This window comes from Artibeus jamaicensis, unplaced genomic scaffold, assembly GCF_021234435.1.
Source record: "Artibeus jamaicensis isolate MK-2021 breed Jamaican fruit bat unplaced genomic scaffold, CSHL_Jam_final scaffold_461, whole genome shotgun sequence".
In the NCBI taxonomy this organism is placed as follows: Eukaryota; Metazoa; Chordata; class Mammalia; order Chiroptera; family Phyllostomidae; genus Artibeus; species Artibeus jamaicensis.
The window spans coordinates 1,054,564-1,071,211 of record NW_026522045.1 but is presented as its reverse complement, the minus strand read 5'-3'; the positions used below and the strand labels follow the sequence as shown (position 1 = coordinate 1,071,211).

At 35.0% G+C, this 16,648-nt stretch overlaps 1 protein-coding gene and 1 pseudogene across 3 annotated transcripts in view; both read right to left on the bottom strand.

Annotated features, from left to right (window-relative positions):
* DIAPH2 (diaphanous related formin 2) overlaps nt 1–16,648 on the bottom strand; it is a 914,916-nt gene that overhangs the window by 177,141 nt on the left and 721,127 nt on the right. The window lies entirely within an intron of this gene.
* LOC119064205 (E3 ubiquitin-protein ligase FANCL-like) lies at nt 5–1,911 on the bottom strand (annotated as a pseudogene).

Sequence of the window (16,648 nt, the reverse complement as noted above, 5' to 3'; positions counted from 1 at the left end):
CTGAAATTCCCTCCCTTCTCCCCTCTGGTCACTGTCAGCCTGTTCTCTATTTCAGTGTCTTTGGTTATATTTTGCTTGTTTGTTTTGCTGTTTAGGTTCCTGTTAAAGGGGAGATCATATGGCATTTGTCTTTCACTGCCTGGCTTATTTCACTTAGCATAATGCTTTCCAGTTCCATCAATGCTGTCCCACAGGGGAGGGGCTCCTTCTTTCTTTCTGCTGCATAGAATTCCATTGTGTAAATGTACTATAGTTTTTGGATCCATTCATTTACTGATGGGCACCTAGGTTGCTTCCAACACTTGGCTATTGAAAATTGTGCTGCTATGAACATTGGAGTGCACAGGTTCTTTTGGATTGGTGTTTCAGGGTTCTTAGGATATAATCCCAGCAGTGGAATTGCTGGGTCAAAAGGCAGGTCCATTTTTAGTTTTCTGAGAAAATTCTGTACTCTTTCTTTCTTTTTGTCATTTCCAAGCTAATTTTATGAACCTCATATTTTACAAATCCAGATATATTTAACAAGTCAAAATGTCCATCTCTGCACACACACACACACACACACACACACACACACACACTTCTATAACTGGTTTGGATGTCACACACTTAAAAAGTTCTACAGGATTCTGGCTTGCAATTTCCCAGTTTACCCTCAGTGAAGAAACAAAGTCGGTTGTATATTATTATGGCTTCACCATTCTTCTTCTTTTAATATTAGTATGTCTTGCTTCATATTTCCTCTGAAGACATCAAACAAAATCCTTCTGATAATTTTTAAAGTGCTAATTCTTTACAGAAGTGTTGCATTCTTATTTTGGGGTTTCCTCCCAGACATTTTCAAGGTAATTGGCTTACTATAATATGGACATTCAGCAAATATGATGTTAAAACTCTGTCTACTAGACTGTACTCCTCTCAACAACTTATATAACCCTAATTTGGTAGGAAGGCTGTCCATACTGGGAATTATAACACACTTGATCAGGAATGGCACCATCAAGTTGACAGGCATAACAAATTCAACAATCCATAGAAAAATCAGATTTTTCCATGATAGCACAAGCTGGTAAATCAGTTTCTTAAACATCTTTCAATTGTTATAATAGAGAATTTTCTGGATCCCACAAATGTATGTTTCTGCTCAGCTTAATTCCCAGGGGTTTCATCACATGGTCAGCTGCAAGGAAGCATAGTAGGTTCTTGGGGTCTACCTCTATGTTTATTGAAGCATTGTTCCCTACTGCAATTCTGTGTGATGTTGCACTCCATGTAGGTGTTTCTGGCTCAAGTTTCCAAGTCTTCTTTTCAATTTCATTCACGACATTCCAGAATGCCTTCAGTGATTCCAAAACTGATAAATACTGACTATAAGCGCTTATTATAGAGCTCTGCAGTGTCCAGGAAAGAGAAAATGAAACAGAAAAATCCACAAAACAATCTGCTGATTCTGCAGGGTACTTTGCCTTCAACTTGAGAGTGATTAAATGCTCTCTACCAGAAGAATCTTCAACTTTTAACTTGATGGTACTGAAGCAAGAAACTGCATACACAAGTTCATCCCAACCTAGAATTCCTATCTTTTCATTAAAGTCTGAGTAGAACTGAGGAGGAGGAGGAAGTAGTGCATGTATCTCTTGTATATTCTTCAAAGCTATCTTCAACTCCAACATAAAGCTCATTAGGTCAGCAGAGTGCTTTATTTGCTGTTGCACTGTTTGATAGTATCCATTAAGTTTTATCCTCTGCTGCCAACTATGTAGTACTCTTGCATTCTTCAGTTACAAATCTTCAGGCAACAGTATTTTAATATGTAAGTCTCTGAGCAGTAACGAACCCTTTATATATGCTGTTCACTCAGTTCTGGGGCAGAAGCAATGAGCACTGGTGTAACAGGTTTGCTTCTGTCTCTTAGATGCCTCTCCATCTATGGAGCCTTGGAGGGCTTATGAATCACCCAGGTCACCATTACTTTTCATATGAATGACTTAGAGTACTGCTGAAGTCCATTTCCATTGTGTTTTTTGTTTTATCTTTTAAAAAATGGAACTAAACCGTATCATTTTAGTCAGACACTTCTGAAATACCAGCAAGGAGACGCTCACCAATTTGTAATTCTGTAAGTGATGTCCATCTTCATGTGGCATCATTCCCTTTCACAGTCATATTCTTTATGATTGCAATCAAATATAATAAGAGAATAAGAACCTAGAGCATTTGAGAATATGAATTCACCCACAATCATTTCTCAGCATTGCCAGATTCTGGATGACCTTAGCAGGAAAACCTAATATTACTTTTACAGCATGCTGAATTTTTTATTTGAAGACAGCCCCTAGACACTGACAGCTTCTGTTATAGGTTTCATAAAAGCATTTTAATTTTTCATGAAAAATTAAAATGTTAATATTATCCTTCTGTTTCTGACAGAGCTACGATGGCTATGCCTCCTTTGATCATGAGACTTAAATACACATTTGTCTCCAGTAATGGAACAAATCAGAATAACAACATAAAAATCTTTATGGAGATACTATTATAACTATGAACAAGTTGCATTTCTTAGGTGTATATTTGACTATACTGGTTTCTTAAGAAAGAGCTGTTACTTTTGCAGTTCACTTATAACTAATATATTTGAAACTTCAATCTTTCAGAGCAAAATACTGGTGCCATATATTTAAATTTTTCCTACATTAAAAAATAATCAGGTTCCTGTTAAAGGTGAGATCATATGGTATTTGTCTTCAGGGGAAAAGGGTGAAGGGTTCTCAGGAACAAGTATAAAGAACACATGGACAATAACAAGGGGGGGTGGAAATGGGAGGGAGGTGGGGACAGCTGGGCAGGTGGGCTGGGATGGGAGAAAAGGCAGAAACTGTACTTGAATAACAACTAAAATTTTAAAAAAACTTTTAAAAATCCGGAAAAATTACTATTTTAACTCCTAGTGTTGCTTGTCCTTGATCCAAAATCATTTTTCTTTCCAAAATTTCACTTCACTAGAATAGCTTACCTAAGAAAATACAGCATTTTCAATATTACAGATGTAAACGCAGAAAAGTAATTCTAACATTGAAATATAAAAGCCATGGTAAAGGCAATACTTCCATTGCTTTTTAAGTTGTAACAGAAGGATTAGATGTCATATGAAGAGATGGATACTTTAAAATAAGATTTATTCTAATTGTTCCATCTAGAAAATAATACCTTCTTTATAAGTCTGAGTTGCAGAAGCAATGCAACTCAAAGTCCAATAGAATATATTTACTGCATTTATTTAAATATCTCATAAATTATGGCTTACATTTTAATTGTTCATTATCTCAATCAATTATAGATATTAAAGATATACATAAAACCAATAGCATTTTGCCTATTTTCCTAGTAATGACCTGACAATAATAATAAAAGTTATGTGTCATCACATCTTCTGAACCATCACATTTTACTAAGCATCCCCAGTTTTGGGAATGAATACCAGAATATTTATGCACACCCAAAATGTTTCTCTTTCTTATATAATGATGGTCCTGCAGCTGAGAGTCACATTTCCTCATAGCCCTGAACTATTCAAAATGAGACAGGTAATATAGGTACAAATTGGATCACATAGAGCCTTGCAGCTACCATAAAATTTTGGATTTTCCTAGAAGTAATGGGAAGCCATAGAAATAAATGGCACTGGTTTAATATTGTAATGATAATAACCTTTAAATACTTTCAACTGTGTTCAAGTTTTAAATAAATAAACTTAAAAAATTTCATTAAATTTTCACATTTGCCATCTCAGTCTTCACAACCACTGTGGGAAATAAAAAAGGTTTCCTCATTTGTGATTAACATTTGGATTAACTTACTGAAGTATGGAAAATGTGCTATCATGATGAAGATTCCCCAAGTTTCAGTGTCAAAACTTTCTGTTTTTCAATATATAATATTTATTGTATTTTCCATTACCATATATCTCCCTTATATACCCCTCCCCGGAGCAATCACCAGGCTGTTGTCCAAATACGTGAGTCCTTTTTCCTTTATGCTCAATCCCTCCAACCCCCTAATGCCCCTCCCCCAGCTGTCATCTGCTCTCCATCTATGAGTATATCTCTGTTTTGCTTGTTAGTTCAGTTGCTTCATTAGATTCTATGAGTGAAATCACATGATATTCGTCATTCTCTGACTGGCTTACTTCACTTAAAATAATGCTCTCCATGTCAATCCATACTGTTGCAAGGGTAATTTTTAAGCCGAGTAGTATTCCATTGTGCAAATGTCACATAATTGTTTTAGCCACTCATCTACTGATGGACTCTTGGACTGCCTCCCTACCTTGGCAATTGTAAATGAGGCTACAGTGAACATAGGGGAGCTTATGTTCTTTTGAATTAGTGTTTTGGGTTCCTCTGGATGTGTTTCCAGGAGTGAGATTGCTGGGTCAAAAGGCAGATCCACTTTTAATTTTTTGTGGTATTTCTATACTGCTTTTCCACAGAGGCTGCACTACTCTGCATTCCCACCAGCAGTACAAAATGGTTCCCTTTTCTTCACATCCTGGCTAGCACTTGTTGTTTGTTGATTGATTGATGACAGCCAATATGACAGGTGTGAAGTGATATCTCATTGCACTTTTAATTAGCATTTTTCTGATGATTAGCGATGCTGAGCATCTTTTTGTATGTCTATTGGCCATCTGCATATCTTCTCTGGAGAAATGTCTATTCAGCTCCTTTGCTCATTTCTTTTAATTGGGTTGTTTGTTTTTTGGTATTGAGTTTTGTAAGTACTCGATAAATTTTGGATATTAACCCCTTATCAGATGTATCAGTGAATATGTCTGTGGGTTGTCTTTTTATTTTGTTCATGATTTCCTTTGCTGTGCAAAAACGTTTTAATTTGATGAAGTCCCATTTGTTTGTTCTCGTGTTTCCCTTGCCTGGAAAGATACACCTGATGGAAAATTTGTACGAATAACGTCTGAGGTTTTGCTGCCTATGTTTTCTTCTATGATTTTTATGGCTTAGGGTCTAACATTTTAGTCTTTGGTCCATTTTAAATTTATTCTTGTCTGTTGTGTAAGAAGATAGTCTAGTTTCATTTCTCTGCATGTATCTGGCCAATTTTCCCAACACCATTTGTTGAATAAAATATCTTAAGCCCATTGTATGTGTTTACTTCCTCCATTGAATATTAATTGACTATAAAGGTATGGGTTTATTTCCGAGCTCTCTATTCTGTTTCCACTGATCTATTATTTGTCTGTTTTTATGCTAGTACCAGACTGTTTTGATTATCATGGCCTTGTAGTATAGTTTTATATTAGGTAATATGATATTTCTAACGTTGTTCTTCTTTCTCGGGATCACTGTTGGTATGCAGGACCTTTTGTGGTTCTATACAAATTTTTGAAATATTTGTTCTGTGAAATATGTTAGTGGAATCTTGGTAGAAATTGTATTCAATCTATAGATTGCTTTGGGTAGCATGGACATTTAATGATGCTAATTCTTCCTGCCCATGATCACAGTGTGTGCTTCAAATTATTTTGTATTTTCCTTAGTTTCTTTCTTCAGTGTCTTACAATTTTCCAAGTACAGGTCTTTTCTGAGTATAGGTCCTTGGTTAGGTTTATTCCTAAGAATTTTTTTCTTTTTGAAGCAATTGTACATAGGATTGTTTTTTCAATTTCCCTTTCTGTTAGTTTATTATTAGCATATAAAAATGCAACTGATTTCTGGATATTAATTTTGCATCCTGCTATTTTGCTGAATTCATTTCACTTCTAGTAGTTTTGTGATTAAATATTTGGGATTCTCTATGTATAGTAGCATATCCTTTGCGAATAAAGAAAGCTTTACTTCTTTCTTTCCAATTTGGATGCCTTTTATTTCTTCTTGTCTGATTGCTGTGGCTAGGACTTCCAGTACTATGTTGAATAGGAGAGGTGAAAGTGGACATCTGTGTATTGTTCCCAACCTTAATGGGGGCACTTGGATTTTTTGCCCATTGAGTATGACGTTGGCGGTGGGTTTCTCATATATGACCTATATTATGTTTACATATGTTCTCTCTATTCCCACTTTGCTGAGAGGTTTTAAAATAGGTACTGATTTTATCAAATGCTTTTTATGCATCTATTGATATAATCATGAGGTTTTTATCCTTCCTTTTGTTACGTGGTGAATCACATATATTATTTTGTGAATGTTGTACTATCCTTGCATTCCTGGAATAAATCCCATTTGATCATGGCTTATGATGTATTTGATGCATTATTGTAATCAGTTTGCTAATATTTTGTTCAGAATTTTAGCATCTATGTTCATCAGGGACACTGACTTATAATTTTCTTTCTTTGTAGTGTCTTTATCTTGTTTTGGGATTAGGATAATGCTTGACTCAAAAAATGACATTGGGATTCTTCCCTCCTCTTTAATTTTATTAAATAGTTTGTGAAGGAGAGGCATTAGTTCTTCTTGGATTATTTGGTAAATTTCACCTATGAAGCCATCTGGTGCAGAGCTTTTTAAAAAATATATTTTATTTATTTATTTTTAGAGAGAGGGAACGGGAAAGAGATAGAGAGGGAGAGAAACATCAAGTGTGGTTGGGCATCCAGTATAAGTGGCTATAAGAGAAAATTTGTGCTTGGGTGCTTTAAAAGGCTCTCTGCATCTCCACCTGTCTCTCCCTGGCCAACAGAACTCTGGTTATTTTGGGGGTATGGTATATTAGCAATGGTAGATTTTCTGAGAGGTTTTTACTTTTTTTGTTCATTATAAAATTCCTCTACTTCCTTCAAAGAAAAACAAATGGTGGGCCACTCTGGAGGAGGCTTATCCTGTGATTTAAGGCTGTCACTCAAAATGGGCAGTAAATCATAATGAATAGCACTGATCACATTAATATTGCGTGCCACCACAGAAAAGTATAGCATGGAGATACATTAATAAAAGATGCAGACTCTAATTATAGCACTTCAGTAAATTGTGGGACATAAGCATTCCCAGATGGAAAGAGAAGAAAGAGATAATGCAGTTGAAGGGATCAGAGGAGAAGTTGTGGGGAAGTGAGGGTTACAGAATGAAAAAGTGTCAGTTGTAAAAAAAAAAAACAAAACAAAAAACCCAAGGTGAGAGTGGACAAAAATGCTAGAATGACACCTAGTTATCACCAGACAACAAAGGAGCTACATATGTTATACAGGTATACAGCATAGTTCATTTTACTAAGTTATATTTTTAAAGAGGCTTTTATAATTTTAAAATCTCCCATTCCACACACTTCAAAAGAAACTAATGAAGCTAGTTCAAGAGTGTTGTTGGTTAAAAACTGTATATATTCAACGTACACGAGGATGTCCCTTTGGTTTGAACCACCTTAAAAACATCAATATAACATGATTTAATAACATCTTTGAGGATTTTTTACCTCTTGATACCTATGTGCAATTTCCAAAGCTCAGATTTATACGTGCTCACCAGTGGATGTATGTATCTAAGTTTTATTGAAATAAAAGGGTCCTATAGCCACTATTTATTTCTAGGCAATGCAGAATTTGAAGAACAGCATACAAATCTTTTTTTAAAGCCTAATCTTTCTTTACTACTTCATCTAGCTGCTGCAGTATTCAAGAAACTTGAACTGATATTCACACAATACATAACAATCACTTGATCCATTTAAAAAAAAAAAGGCAGCTACTTTGTAGGTTTAACCATGCTAACATAATGCTGAGAGGAGAACATAATAAATACCATAGCCAACTGAAATGGTATAAGCAATTTTAGTAAGTAGAATGTAAGATATACAGCATCCTACAATGCGGAGCATTTTTACAAGTAATGGTGAGAGGTGCTAATCCCATGGCATAATGGGTCCCTCTAAAGAGCACCACAGGGAACTCATTCAGATACTGGTCCACCCACCCTTTGTTCCTTTGACTATAGCTCTCACTCCTTGCTTGTCATTTCCTTGGGAATTTAGTCAGATAAAATTGTCTAGGATTATAATAGGATTTGTTTTGTTAAAAGGTTGGCAACCAATTGAAAATACTACCTTTTCCCACCACTCCTCAACAGTCTTCCTTTGGAATGAATGATCATCAGTTGTTTCACAAGACAAAATACATTTATACTGTACAAACTTTTTTACTTGCTAGTTAGCCAGGAAATATTATTTAGTTTTATTACTTTGATTACAAAAATCATAAAATAAAAGGCATATGCAATTAAAACAGATTACAAAACCACCACCTGTTTTCAAATTGCCGTGGGTCTGTTTATGAAGGGATTTGGCCTAAAGCAATTAGTAAAACCAGATTTGATTGAATGCTATAAATAGTTACAGGCTTTCCTTACATAACCCATATTTATGTTTATAAAAAAAGCTGAAAAAAAAAAAGCTGAGACTTAAAGCTTGCAGTAATAACTTTGTGGAGAAATCAGGGCAAATTTATTATCTGTGATCCCTTCTTTATCTCTTCCTATTGCATGTATCTGGGACAATTCTGCAGTACTTAGGTGATAAGACTAAATCTTATTGGTGGAGGGTTTTTGTATTTTAAGCACAAATCTGGCATTTAAAAATCCGAAAGTAAAAAAAAATTAACATAGAAAATATCAGGAAATTAAGCAAATTAAAGATACTGTCAATAGTACTCAGTACTGTCAAATGACTAATAATCCCAGCTAAAGAGTATAAGAAAAAGGTAGTGGATTTTTGAAAAGTAGATACCAAAGGCAAGACAGATATTTAATGTGAAAGCATAAAAGGTATTTAGAGTAGAATAGCCAGTATATTAAGTCATCAGTCCTTTGATTATTTTATCATTTGTACAGCTGACACCAATGTGTACAAATGCAGTAAAAAAATCTATGCAGTTTTTAAAATATCAGCTTGCACCAGTGCTAGCCATGAATCATAACCAGTGCTAGCATATAAGTAAGGTTCACTTTCAACTTAATGTATTTATATGTTTCAAAATGAGCTTACTTGGGAATATATAAAAATTGTTAGTGATATACAGTCTTTTCAAATCAGGCTTATTTCTTTTTATTTTAAAACTGTATTTTTCCTTCCAGTTTAAGTGGCAGGTAGTCAGTAATACAAATTACTTATGTGGCTTCTGTTATAATTAGCTTAAGGAAAATCATAAACATAAGAAGAAATCATTTTTAACATTGTTACTTTAGAAAGAACATTTATACCATAACAAAATAGTAATATCCCTGTTCTTCTGAGGCGGTTTTAATACTACTAAAGGAGTCAGAAGAGGAGAGCATTTTGGCATACATACTGAATTTTTCACTTTAATAATGAAGATGTGGTTCTATGCAATCTAAAATTAATTTAACATTAGTGGAAAAGAAGTAATATTCTACTGTCTCTTTTTTTCTTTCCTATTTAAATTTAACAAGTGGTAGCAGCTTTCAGACAGCATGTATGAAGAATTCAAATTAGATGTCAAAGTCAAGTAGAAGTTTGCCTTCTATTATTTGAATAGGATTTAAATAATTTGTTCAATAACCTTTGTATTTTAGAAAAATTTTAAAAATTTAAAAAATTTGTTCAATAACCTTTGTTTTTTTCTCAATAAATTTCAGAGCACTGCTTAATGAACTTCAAAAGGAGACACCATTCAATAAACAGTGTGATACTCAAGTTGAAACAAATAAAATGGCAAGTAGATGGAGAAAGAAAATGGAAGAATAACATAAAAGAAATGTTTTAAAGGGAGGGGGCTTATCAAGCTAAACCTCAGCAAAATCCTTTCTTCTGCCCCAAATGTAAGTCAAACACCTTTTCATTTGGCAACAATGTAGTCCAATGACCAGAGGACCATAAAAATGTACCAGTGACTTGTTTTCATTTTAACTGCATTTTTGATGTTTTATGGCCTGTGGAGATGTTCCCTGCCTGTATCACACATACAGGTACCACACTGTGACTATATTCATAGATCCCTTCCTTTGGGTTGTTTTTCGAAAAGGAAAGATTGATTTGTAAATAAATATTCATCTCTACTCCCTTGCCTAAGTCCCTATTATTCCTACAAATTGCATAATCAACCTATGTGAAAGAAGATGAGAGAGAAACAATGTGCTTTGAAAAACAACACTGAAGCATTCATATCATTGAGAAAATGAAAATCCCAAGAATAAAAGAGCTTGGGTCTACCTTAAAGCAGGAGCTTCCCTGCAGAAACAGGAAGGAACAAAGGCACGTAATACTACTGCAGCTGTGATATTTCTGAAGTAGGACACACAGAAAAGGGCACAAGCTATTCATGGTTCTGAAAACATTACATTTAATTCCTCTGTGAAAGATTTAGCAGCTTAGTGGAAAGAAGCAGCACACTGAAAAACAAAACAGAACAAAAAACCAACCTCGAAAGAAGTCAGCACTTTAAACAAAGTTGCTTAAACTAATAATTAGAAAGAATATATTTCAGAAACACTCACCTCTAATAATCTCATACCTTAAGGCTAGAATAAAAGGTCATTGTTAATTGGTACAAAAGCAGTGTTGGACACACAATTAGGAAGCCAAATTCTGTGATGAATTCAACCCAATCACTACCCTTTTTACCTTCAATTATGCCAGGACATGTACCACCCAGAGCCCAGAAAAGAAGCCATAATTCAAAATTAAGCTTCTTTTCCATTTGCAAAAAAAAAGCCACATTTAACTTTTATAGCCAAATCAACTAAGAGAACAAAACCTATTTGGTGGCCAAGAATAGAAGATAAATAGCAGTATAAAAAGTGATACGTAATGAATAATAAAAAACTTTTTGCATTTGATTTAACAGGGTGGTGGTTGTTTTGGGGAGGGAGTATAAGGGGACTAAATGGTAAAGAAAAAATATAACAAAGGTTATATATTTAAAAAATCACTTCTGATAAAAGATCCAATTTCCCAAGGGCCATCCTTTAGTTTAAGTAAATAGATAAGAGCATTCACTGCAGTCTCATTTTTTATTGGAGTTAGTCTGCAAGCTGGGGTACTGAGAATATCAAGGGGAACACTATGTAAATTATATACTATCTAACCACTAAGCTGTACATCTGAAACCAATGAAAAATTAAAAAATATATATATCTTAGGAGGAAAAACAATGAACAGAAAATAAATAAAATTAAAAAATAAAAGGAGTTTTAAAAATAAATAACTGAATGAACAGAGGTGTATGTTTTTAAAATATAAGAAAATTAACATATGAATTAAAATATTTAAAACTATATTTTAAAAAAAAGTGTTTTACATACCTTGGTAATAAAGAACTCTCCTAATTATGATCTATTTCAGTAAGACCTAATATTTTATTTGAGTAAATTTATAAAAACAAAACTTTTTAAAGGATAAACCCTGCCAGGCTACTCTACTTACTGAATCCAGAAGTCTTTCCTTTTCATTAAACACAGTCTCACCTGTCAGGCTGTACATAACTGTTGTGGTTTGAGGAATTTTAATGGAAAGGTATTTCCACTTTAAAGATTTTTGTAAGACTGTATACTTTTTGAGACCAAAATATAAATCAGAATTGTCTGTATTAGTTGATGAAATAATTTGTGTAGCTATACAAAATGTTTATCATCTACTTGTGACTTCACTCACTAGTAAGAACACTTAGAAATTCCAGCAGTGATATTAGAATTCCAAAAGGGCTAGGAGCCAAGGGTCCATTGATGAACTTTTCTATGTCCCTTTGAAATGTCTTTCATTGCCCCACTCCCTGTTACCAAGACCAGAACTATTTTGCCCAAAGTAAGAGAGATTTTCTTGGGAGCAATAAGTAGTGACATGTTGGGAACAGCTCTGCTTGGTTTCAGGAGCTGTAACCCGCCCCCCATGGATAAGGGTGAGTGAGCGACCTTCGGACTGTGAGCCACTAAGGAGACAAAGCTTATCTCCTTGGCAGAAGCACTGCTTCTGCTTTATCCATCTGTGACCCTCAATGCTTGGTCAATTAGTCAATAATAGGTAAGACCCCCTCAGAGGGGGGAAAACCTAAGCCAGGCATGATCACTTGGGAGGCTCTTAAGGAAGGACTCGGGGGGCTGCAGCAAAGAGGAGGTGATGGACCCTTGCTCCCCGGCTATTCTGAAATAGCCTGAGTCCCCATTTCCGTCTGGGAGAAGCGCTTCCTGGATCTAATCCACTTAAGCCTAAAAACCTATGATGGGGAGGGCGGTACAGCCCTTTGTCAGCTAGAGCGGGTTCCAGGGTGGGGCATAAGAAAGAGTTCCTATAGTTCTGTGAAGCCTACTTTGCTAAGTGCTTTCTTCATATGATAAGGGTCTGAGCAGGAAATGAGTATGTTTCCCAAAGTTCTGCAACCCCCTTTCCTGACAGACACTGACTCAGACTAAGCCCTCAGATTTTTTTGAAATGTTATCTATTGTTTGATCCTTGTCGCCTGACATTGATTGACGAGCTTTACCTGTATTCCTGTGTGTTATGAACCTAATAAAAACCATTGAGGAAGGGGTTCATGGTCCTTCTCCTTTGAGAGATGGGCCACCTCTCCTCCCCAAGCAGATCAGGTCTTGGTAGTTTTATTTTCATCAACTGGTGGATGGGGGGACTTGCGTGCAAAGTTTCCCCCATACTGCCAGTCTTGATTTTTCTTTGTTTTCTTCAAAGAGAATGCTGAGACTTAAGAGAAGTAAAACAGAGCTCAAACAATGCTCACACAATTATATTTCCTTATTTTTTCTTTCACATAGCTAATGTGCAGAATACCAGATTGAGACAATGGAGGTGGGAAAGAGTGTTGTGAAAAATGTAAACAGATGAAAGAGGATTCTTCTGAAGCAGCAAAATAGAAGAGAGGAAAGTAGTGAACAATGGGCCCCAGGACCACTAAGCATGGTAAATAAGAAAAAAGTTAAGAAATTGGAAACATAAGGATAATCTATAATGCGCAGAGTCTGTGTGGATAGCATTCAGTTTGACCATAATCCCTTTTTAGTGCTTTGCATCTTCCTCTGCCAGGAAATTTCAGTTCCAAATGAGCCATGCAAACTGATCAATACTATTTCTGGTAGCTGAAGAAAAGTATTTAAATTGCCAGATGTGATATTTTTCTTTCCATTTGTCCTTCCTAATTTGATCCAACATGAATTCAACATTTAAAACATCCTCTAGCCCTGGCTGGTGTAGCTCAGTGGATTGAGTGTGGGCTGTGAACCAAGGGGTTGAAGTTTGATTCCCAGTCAGGGCACATGCCTGGGTTGCAGGCCAGGTCCCCAGTGGGTGCCATGTGAGAGGCAACCACACATTGATGTTTCTCTCTCTCTCTCTCTTTCTTCTTCCCTTCCCCTCTCTTTAAAAATAAAGAAATAAAATATTTTTTAAAATTAAAAAAATAAATAAAATATCCTCTAATAATTTCCTAGAAACTCATTATGTTGGAAGTTCATTGCTATATTTATTTTCTACCTTGGACCAATACCCCAGTCACTAATGATGGCCATCCTCTTAGTGCCTTCATATTGTGGGTTTTTAGGATTATTAATGGAACTTGCTTTAACATCCTCTTTGGGTACATGAGAGTTTACTTAAATTTGAACCATAAAATAACAACTACATACTAGAAAAGTTTTTTTAAGTTCTTTTTCATTTCAGTTCAACAGTGTTTGATTCCAATTATTTGTTGATATGACAAAATGGAATCCACAAATATGTACACAGCACAGTAATCTCTTATTATCTCTGCCACTTAAAGTAGTGCTAACATAAACAACTGAGATAATGTCACAAATATCATAACTAAAATAAATACCTGAATATTCATATAAAGCCATACTGCATATCCCTCCTGATAAAAACTTCCCTTCATAAGTTAGCTCCAAATATTTGAAGATAATTTATCAATTTATTAGGAAATAAGACAAACATGTACACACTTTTGATTAATAGCTCTAAAGTTGCTAAAAATCTAACAGGTATTATAACTGGACACTAAAGATGAATCCATGTACAATAATATTAATTTTCCAAACAATAATATGAAATCATATTCTTATTTTTGTATTTTTTCATCCCTTTGTGTCTAGGATATACATGGACTTTCTGAAACCACTGCAGAGTTTTGAATAATGTATGAAATAAAAAAAAATCTCTGTTCATTGCCCAGGGAGAACTGTATTGCTTGCCATATAGTACATCTATGCAAGACAAACAGACCATTAAACCTAGAAATCTCAAGCTAAAACCTTCCCAAGTGGAAAGGGAAAATATCATCCTGGATTTTAGAAGTCCCTCAACCAAACAGTTCAAATCCTTAGAATAATCCACTGAACTAGATAAGAACCCTTAAACTTCAGAAATATCTGTTCTCCTGAGTAAAGCTGTGAGTAAGCTGGAAAAGCAATTAATTAACTTAATGTTATTCTAAAAAGGTTCACTAACTCCTGCTTACTTCCCTGGTCTTTCATAGCATGTTTGCAAAGACCAAGGAGAAGATATGCACTACTTCAACAAAATGCAATTATCGCCACTCTCTTTTTCCTGTATTTTCTGCAGCAGTATTTAGGCATTTTCCCCTTTAAAGAGTAGAAGTAGAGGAAATTATGATTTGAATTGAGAATGATAAAGAGGTGACAGTCGAATGCAAGGACAATAGACATAAAAATAAGAGTAATAGCATATAGTTATATTGTTTTTTAATGTGGACTCATCATTTTCCTTTACTTGTCAAGCCTAAACATTACTATGTAGAAAGGTCATGTGATGGTAACATGCATTGGATGGACATTCAGGTTTGCCAACAGAATAAACTCAGCTTTAATGGAATTCCATTTACAGTGATGTAGAATGAAATTTCTACTTCCTTCACCTCTCACATTTCAAACTTGAGAGACAGCTTTAGGTATGATACATTAAAAAGGTTTCATGTAGATTCATTTTTTTTGGATAATTGTAAAGTATTCAACAAGCAATTATCAAGAGCATATACTATCAATATATTATATTGAGTTACATTACAGGTGCTAAAAACAAATCACAATCTTTTAAAAGTAAAATACAGTTATAAGGCTTATGGTATTCTAGCAGTTTGCATTATCTTTGTCTTTAAGAGCACTGACACTGAGCATAAGCAGAAAAGGCTTCCTGGATATTAAGTGCAAGGTATGTTGGCTCATGTTTTTGCAAAAGCAAGATACCAATGAATAACATAAGAACATGAATCTCAAAAGGGTACTGTGGAAAAGCTGAAGATGCCCATTGCCCTCTTTCTTCCTTCCTTCTATCATCTTTGGTTCCTGTCAATTTAATTGACTTGAGGAGAACTACCAGGAGCAAGGTTCAAATTATAACACACAGGAGAGGTATATCCAAAGATTTCACAAAAGTGAGAGATAGGGAAGCAGTACATTTATATCCAGGTGAATCTAGCTGCCTTTGACCACTGGGGAAGCAGATGAAATTTTGCTGAAGAGGAAGCAGATTACAATCTCTTATCCCTTTTTAGTAAAACAATAATATGCTATTTAGGCCATACAAGAGAAATACAAACCCAACATCACGAGCACCAATTAGAACAAACAGTTATTTCTATTTAGTTCTGAAAGCAATTAGTTATCCAGAAAATTTAAGGTACTTATGACAGTATTATAAATACCTTGTCAGTTAAGGTAGTTACAAATGCACAGAATGTCTGCTCATATTACAGTGGTATCATGTGCCTAACATATAGGGTCCCAGCCACTTATTCCTGAACTGAAGGTTTGTAAATAAGCAGGTGGTTGTGAGCTTAGCTACTAACACTAGCATGTCTGTGAGTGTTTGACATGGAATTAAACCTACCAACATAAATTTATTGCTGCATAATAATTGCTTGTCCTCATATCCCATATTCCAATATCTGAAGGAAGCCTTTTAAATTCATAGTCTTAAAAAATCAACTGAAACTGACCTTATCTCCTACTGGCTGCAACTATCACCAATGAAGAAATGTGCAGCAGAGCTGATTATATTGTGTGGGAGAACAGACAAGCAAAAGTGATTGAAATTTCTATAGAGTACATCATCAGCGCTTGCTTAGGACAATTTTGCATGTAAATGGGGCATAAATGGCCTGTGTGCAATTTGTTCTCCAGTTGTCAAAAAATAATCAAGGACAGACTACATAGCAATCTTCTCTTTCTGGTTTCCCTAATGCAAACCTAGATCTGATTAACACACGTATATGTCTGTCCCAAAAGTAAAATTTCCATAAATAAAAAGAAAACAAAAACCAAACAAAAATTATGTAACTAATATAGGTACACGCTTCAATATAAATTTAAAATGAAGTGATAGAAAAAAGACACTAAATTAAGCAGACTTAAAAATTCACAGCATTTGAGAACTCAGTGCAATCCATCTTCTAACTCACTCTAATCCCCCTCTAAATACTCTGCCAAAACTGTTTTTGCTAAGGTCATCACTGAGTTCTTAATAGTTAAATCCAATGGATTCCTTCCAATTCTTATTTTATTGGTCCTCCTGCTTACATCTGCTACTGTTTAGCACTTTCTATTTATTTATTTATTTTTTTTATTGTTCAACTATACTTGTCTCCTTGTTCACCCCCCCCCCCCAGCCTGCACCCATCCCCACCTCCCACCCACATGCCGATGCTCACAGCAGCATAATTTAC